Consider the following 7396-nt stretch of genomic DNA (forward strand, 5'->3'; position numbering starts at 1 on the left):
CCTACTTTTTTCACCCTTGCTATTGGGGATGGAAGGGCAGGAAATATTATGGGAGGGAAAGAAGAGAGGCAGGAAGAATGATGCATTATAATAAATGGGTAGTCAGGAAGATGTGGGTCAAGCCTTGCCCCCTGATATGCACTAGGTTGTGCAATCATGAATGAGCCACTTAGACTTTCAGTTCTCCAACATGAATGACCGAGGAAACTTGTACACTGGAAATTCCCTATATGGATGGAATCAAGGGTCCAGACCATAAAAGATGGCAGGGGAAGGCATAGAATGCCTCAGTTTAGGTCGAATTCTGTATGGTTGTGGATATGGGTAGGTACAAAGGGACAAGTCTTACCATCCAAACACACAACTTCCTCTGAATTTCCTTATACTGCAAGAATGAGCAACACCATTCTGGGCTTCCCTTGCAAACTCAGTCCCAGATCAAGTTTTCAATTCATTTCATTCAGCAGCAGCAAAATGATGCAACTCATCTTCTGCCTTGACTAGAGTTCCAGTGGCCAGTTTCAGATGACCAGCACTTTAGAGGTATGACTATTCTGAGGTGCATTCATTCCCTAATGGTGGTATACAAATTGTTATCTTCTATAACCATCTTTCCTGGAAGGCTTATTTTTTCCACAGGTATATCCTATCTTAGGTAAGCTACCTTGTCATTGTACTTCCCTTGAGGTATGTTCTCCTGAAGGTAGGTTGGAACCTCTAGGGAATCTCATAAGGAGGCTCTCACCAAGCTGGATTCAAACCATGGTGGTAGTGATATGTGGGTTCACACATTTCCAGATAAAGATACTTGTTGAGACACTGTATAGGATAAATGGAATACACTCCCCTTGGACCTTGAAAGGAAAAGGCAACCAAAGAACCCAGACCAGAAGGTCTGTGTCTGTATGTGAATAAATGGCATACCCACATCAAGGAAATGGGCAGCATTAAGGTCCTAGAAATGAGGTTTATTTAGAAATTTCCTTCAATTGAGTGCTTTTCACTTAACGACCTATTATGATGATGGTTTTTTTCTAGAAACTCAAATCTCTGTACTTGTTAACTTCAAACAATCACAGCCAGATTCCATTCAACTCTAGAAGAGACCCCAAGGTCCATGTGAGTTGTTTGATATCATCATAGTGATGCAAATACAGCTCAAGCCTCCAGTAAATTCTCCACCAAAAGAAGAGGCTAGAAGCTTAAATAATATCTGTAATTGAGCCACAGTAGCAAACTAAATATTTTTAAAAATCAGCATTCTGTTAAGCCATATACAAAGAGGATATCTTCTCCCAGGCTTCCATGCCAGATGAGGTAAGGGGAACAGTCCTTGAAGAATGTACACTCTGGAGGATTCACCCTGAATGGAAATTTTCTTAGTTCTGCCTTTTTCCTGGCAATCTAGTATGCCTCCCTTCCTCTTGGCTTCTCATCTCAAAGCTTCTTGGGTATAACCCTTGGCACTGACTCCTCTACCTCCAGCCAGTCGGCACCCACTGAAGCTCCACCTTCTCCAATCACTCTCTTGCCTCCAAAGTTTCCATTTTCTGATTTTCTGACAAGTTACCTGTGACTACATGCTGTGTCTTCCTCCAGGGAGAAAAAATGGTCATTAACGCAAAATTTGAGAGTTGGAAGAGGATCTTCGTGACACTCTAGTCCAACCTGAAAAAATTTGCTACAATATGCCTGGCAGGCCCTCAACAACATGCCTCTTGACTAATCAACATATTTTTAACTCTTATGAGAAAGATTTCACCCCCGCCAAATTGTCACACAAAAGGGGGTGAGACTTTTTCCAATACTTCAACAGAAAGTGCCTTAGCCCACACTCTTGTGCAAAATTATTTTCCTGACCAGCCTTTGATCCTTGAGGTTAGTTTGAATGCCATGTAAAACATGTTAAAGCTTTGATAAAGATCCTAGAAAGCTTGACCAAGCAAAGGATTAGATAGCCTTACTCAGTATTCCTGCCACCACTACTTAGCTCCCTGTCACCCTTATACTGTGGCCCTAATTAAAAAAGCAGAATTTCTATATACCACAAAGCCCTGGTCCCACCTCCCAAAGGCTAGATGTGTTACCTTTTTTTTTGCTCTGTTCCCAGTGCTGGCTATCTGATACCCTTAAGGGAATTGGGGGGGCTACCATTGTCTTCAGTCCCCACTGATGGTGGTCCCTCATTTTCAGGGGTGTTTTCTACCTCAGTTCCATATATTAGCTTTTACACAGAAAAAATTTACTTGAAAAGGTATAATCACAAATATAGAAATATACTCCCCCCCCATGTTCCCCACACAAGAACTACATAATCCTTCTCTTCTTCCTCCCCCTTGTACCACCCTAGGCTCTTGGGAGAAGAAATGAATTTCATGGTTTAAGCTTGGTTACCAGGCTTGAGTCCCGGGCACCCTGGTTTCTCAGGGCTTCTATGTCCACATGCCTGCCCTGCTGCATTGCAATCCTGACTCTTAAGTTCCACAGTCACAATGGCTCAAGCTCCCATCCTAGCATCTAAAACTGAGGACAAGAGAAACACTCCAAGCCCATTTCTTGAGGGTTAAATAAAAAGGGAGCAGGGAAGGATTTTCTCTGAACTGAGGGAAAAGCGAGGTAAGCAGGAGACAGTCCTTCCTCTTTCAGCAGTTCAGTTCATGGCATCCATGCCATCAGAAATTTAAAAAGTGAATGGTTTAGTCTTATCTCCGCCCATTTTTAAGATACAGGCAGCCAATCAAAGAAGACTACCTCACCCCCATGGTAGGGGACAAAGAGAGCTTCTTTTCAGGTAAACTGGGCATGCTCAAAACACACCCAGAGAAGCCTGGATTGCATATTTCCCCCCGTTTGCAATCTGCCTTCCAGGATATTTGGCAAGTGCATTTCTTTTTTTTTTTTATAGGGTTCATCCCAAATTCAGAATGGTTCTTTGTGCTTTCTGAGGAAACATAAGCAACGTCCATTTACTTGTTTCCCTAGTGCCTTATAATAAAGTCTCAAGCATCATATACTATCCCAAATGGACGGATAAAATTATCTCCAAACAAAAACTTTTGCCAATTCACAGAACAAAGAACAAATAAGTCAACAAATAAGCATTTTACTTATTACACTTTACGTTTTACAGTTTACCAAATATCTCTGCTTCTTTAGCCTTATTAGCTTTATGAGGCCTTTCTCAACCTACAAGCAAAAAAAGCACACAGACAAAAGGAACTCCCGACTTGAACAGAAACCTGGTCCTCACTGAGGTTTCCAAACTACATGGATCCCCAATTGATCAAAGCATATGAACAGGCAGTTCTTGGAAGAAATCAAAGCTATCAAGAGTCATATGAAAAATAAAGCCCTAAATCACTAATAATTAGATAAATGCAAATTAAAACAAATGACATACCCCCATCAGATTGTCTAAGATGACGAAAAAGGAAAATGACAAATGAAGGGGATATGGAAAAATACCAATGCACTGTTGGTGGAGCTACAAATTAGTTCAACCATTCTGGAGAACAGTTTGGAACTACACCCAAAGGGCTATAAAATTCTGTATACTCTGATTCAGCAATATCACAACTAGGTTTGTGTTCCAAAGAGATCAAAGAAAAAGGAAAAGGACTTACATGTACAAGAATATTTATAGCAGACTTTTTTTGTGGTAGCAAAGAATTGGAAACTGAGGGGATGCCTATCAGTTGAGGAATGGATGAGTAAGTTATAGTATATCGGTATGATGGAATACTATCATGCTGAAGAAATGATGAAGGGGACAGTTTCAGAAAAATCTGGGAAGATTTATGTGAGCTGATTCAATGGGAAATGAGCAGAACTAGGAGAACTTTGTACACAGTAACAATATTGTAGTGATAACTGTAAAAGACTTAACTACTCCGATCAATAGAATGAGCTACTACTAAATGAGCCACATGTGAAGTTCTCAAGATGAAAAATGCTATCCACCTCCAAAGAGAGAATTGATGGGACTCAGTGCAGATTGGAGCATTTATTTCATGTTATTTTTCTTGCTTCCCTACCACCACAACATGGCTCATGTGGAAATATGTTTTGTATAATTTCATATGTATAATGGGCATCATATATCTTGCCTTCTTAATGGATAGGGGAGGGACTGGAGGAAGGGAGAGAATTCAAAACAATTTTTTAAAAAAAGTTACATGGAGCTCTCCCCACAGGGATAATCTGGGGTTACCTTACCATTGTCCTTTTCTCAAATGAGAAAACTAACCTGGGTAGAATCTCCTCCAATAGTTCCCTCAGTGCATAAAAACCATCACACTGGGAACTGCACAGAAAGTGTCCCTTTCTACACAGAGAAACCAAAACAAAAAGTATTCCTTTCTACACAAGGCATACTAAAATTCTCTGGAGAACTCTCTCGCATAGGCAACACCCACAGAGGTCCGGGCAATGTCCTTGGGTCCTTTTATCACAAAGATCACCTAAATTCCCCCACGGATCCTTGTAACTGCCAATACAAAGGAATCAGAACTGCAAATTCATCCATCAGGACAAGAGGACAAGTAGGCTCACAAAAGTAGCAAAGAATGCGAACTATTTATGGATTTAAAGTACAGCGTTTCTCACCCTACACAGCTGTAGGGCATTTTGCTTTAACAAAAAGCAAGCAGTCTAGGTGTGATTAAAGGCCAAAAGAATACAACCATTTCTACTGGACAACAGAAAGTACAGGGTTCAATAATAAAGGTTATATCAGTAGACTAATCTTTATACAAATTGCAATAATGCAAAAATTATCAGTACAAAAACAGTCAAGCAATCAACAAATGAAAAATTTGCCAAAAGAAAGCAACGGAACTGAGGTATGAAGAAACACTTATACATTTATAGCATTAAAAAACTATACATTTACAGCATTTCCACCCCTCCCCCCCAATCTCTCTAGAATCTTACATTCTAGAGAATCTAGAGAATCTAGAATCAAAAGTCATAGACAGAAAATCTATCTCCCTACTAAAGTGAAGGGCTAAATTTTAATCCAGACAAGGGCCTACATCTAATACTGGACCTTTTACAAATGAATATTTACTCAAAGATATAATCACAAACACACAGACCTACCCCTTCTAAGATATGGAAGGCATAACCATATCTTAGTTCAGTTTCCATAGCACAGTTAAAATTCCACATCTAAAACTCCTGGCTTGAGTCTCATGCACACTAGTTTCTCAAGGCTTCATGTCTGCCTGGCTGGCTGGCTGCACCATTCCACTTGTGATCCTGCCTACAAGCTCCAAGGTCACCATGTCTCAAACTACCTTTCTGGCCTCTGAAACGGAGGACAAACAACTCACAACACAAACAAACACCCCACCCCATTTCTTGGGGATAAAAATGAAAGGGTTAACAAGGAAGGATTTCCCCTTCATTCTCCAATTCAGTTCATGGTTTACACACTGAGCATCCATGCAGAATGCAGCAGATAGCTTAGCCCACAAGAGTTAGTGAAAGGAGCTCGGCCAAAAAGATGGTAAAGAAACTGACCAGCTCAGTCCTCAGGAGCAGACTTCTGCACAGTAACCTGCCCAGTGAGAAGTAGAAAAAAGGAAGAGTTGAGACCCATCTTTGGAACAAGACTTCAAGTGTTTCTAGCAAGGGGCCTATATTTTTCCTTCAAGTTGCTAAGGGCTCTTTTCAATCAGGGTCAGTCCTAGACATAAGAGCACTCTGGCTACAATATCTGAAATACTAATTGGGGCAGCCTTGTTAGTATCTTCCCTAGCACTGAGAAAACTGAAATAAGAGACTCAGGCAGTAAAAATTATACTTCTTTGTGATTAAAAAAGAGTCCCAAAGATTGTGGAAAAGAGAATGATCAGCTCAGTCTCTCCAGTTTTAGAGATCCAGGCAGTCACTGAAATGAAACAACCCTCTCCCATGTGGTAGGGGACCAAGAGGATTCCATGTTTGCAAAGTGCTCAAAAAGTCCCCTCAAGGATGTCTCCATGTTAGAACTGGACATGCCTCAGAGAAGTCTGGGCTACACCTATAAATCATTCCCAGAAAACAGATACATTTTGATGGTGTTAATTCAACATTAATTCACATGTAATAGAGTTACATGCATGCACATTACCCCAGATACATAAGTTGCACATACATATGCATAGTATCTAGCACATAAATTTAAATTACATACAGCTTAGCAAACACAGATATCATATGCAGTTACATTGCAAAAAGAAAAAAAGAGTCTAAACAAAGTTGAATGTAGTATACAGCAAGCACAAAGGTAGTAAAACATCACATGTTGGTGTTATATACAAAACACACATTACTCTCCACTAGGGGACAACTCAGTCAGAGAATCACATTTGAGAGTTGGAAGGTGATACTTTTCTAGTCCAAATCACAGTACTAAAACACATCTAACAATTAGTCATACAGAGTTTTCTTGAAGACCACTGAGAGGAAAGCCACCCTCCTGAGATATCCCCTACATCAAGCCTAAATATTACCTTTTTAAACTTCTACTCATCTCTTTCAACTCTGCTGACTTTAATTCCTGATAAAACAGAGTAACTATAACTTCACAAAGTGCCCTGTTAATATTTGAACATGATTATCATGTGTCTCCTCCATCCCCTCCCCTTAGTCTTTTCCAGGATATGGAAGCATAGAAGCATAGATTTTAAGCAGACGTTCTCAAAGTGCATCTTGGAGACAACATCCCTGAGACTATATTGACTCTAAGGTCAAAACTTTTCATAATAATACTAAGCTAGTTTAATTTCTAATATGGAAAACACTGACATAACCCCAAAAACCAAAAATTTGAGGGAAATCTTCAATAATTTTCAAGAGTGTAAAGGAGTCCTAATTCAAATGCTTGAGAAGCACTAATTTAAAATAAGATACGAACTTAGTCCAGTGATGTCAAACCGATAGGAACCAGATCACTGCCACCTTCATATTGACTTAGAAAGTCACAAATTAAATTGACTGTGAGAAAACCACTGAATTAATAAATAAAACTAGGAATTGGTTTCATGAAAATGCCAATAAAATAAACCATCAGTTAATATGATTTTAGAAAATAGAAAAGAAAACCAAATCACTAGTATCAAAAATGAAAAGAGTGAATATACCACTAAGGAACTAAAGAAGATGAAATCAAAGCAATTATTAGGAGTTATTTGCCCACTTATATGCCAACAAATTTAACAATTTAAGTGGAATGGAAAAATACTTGCAAAAAATATAAATTGCCTAGATTAACAGAAGAGGAAATCAAATATCTAAATAAACCTATTTTAGAAAAAGAAATTGAACAGGCCATAAGGGAGCTTCCTAAGAGAAAAGCATTAGGATCAGATGAATTTACAAGCGAATTCTACCAAACATTTAAAGATCAACT

The sequence above is a fragment of the Notamacropus eugenii genome, chromosome 6 (assembly GCF_028372415.1).
Source record: "Notamacropus eugenii isolate mMacEug1 chromosome 6, mMacEug1.pri_v2, whole genome shotgun sequence".
Taxonomy (NCBI): Eukaryota; Metazoa; Chordata; class Mammalia; order Diprotodontia; family Macropodidae; genus Notamacropus; species Notamacropus eugenii.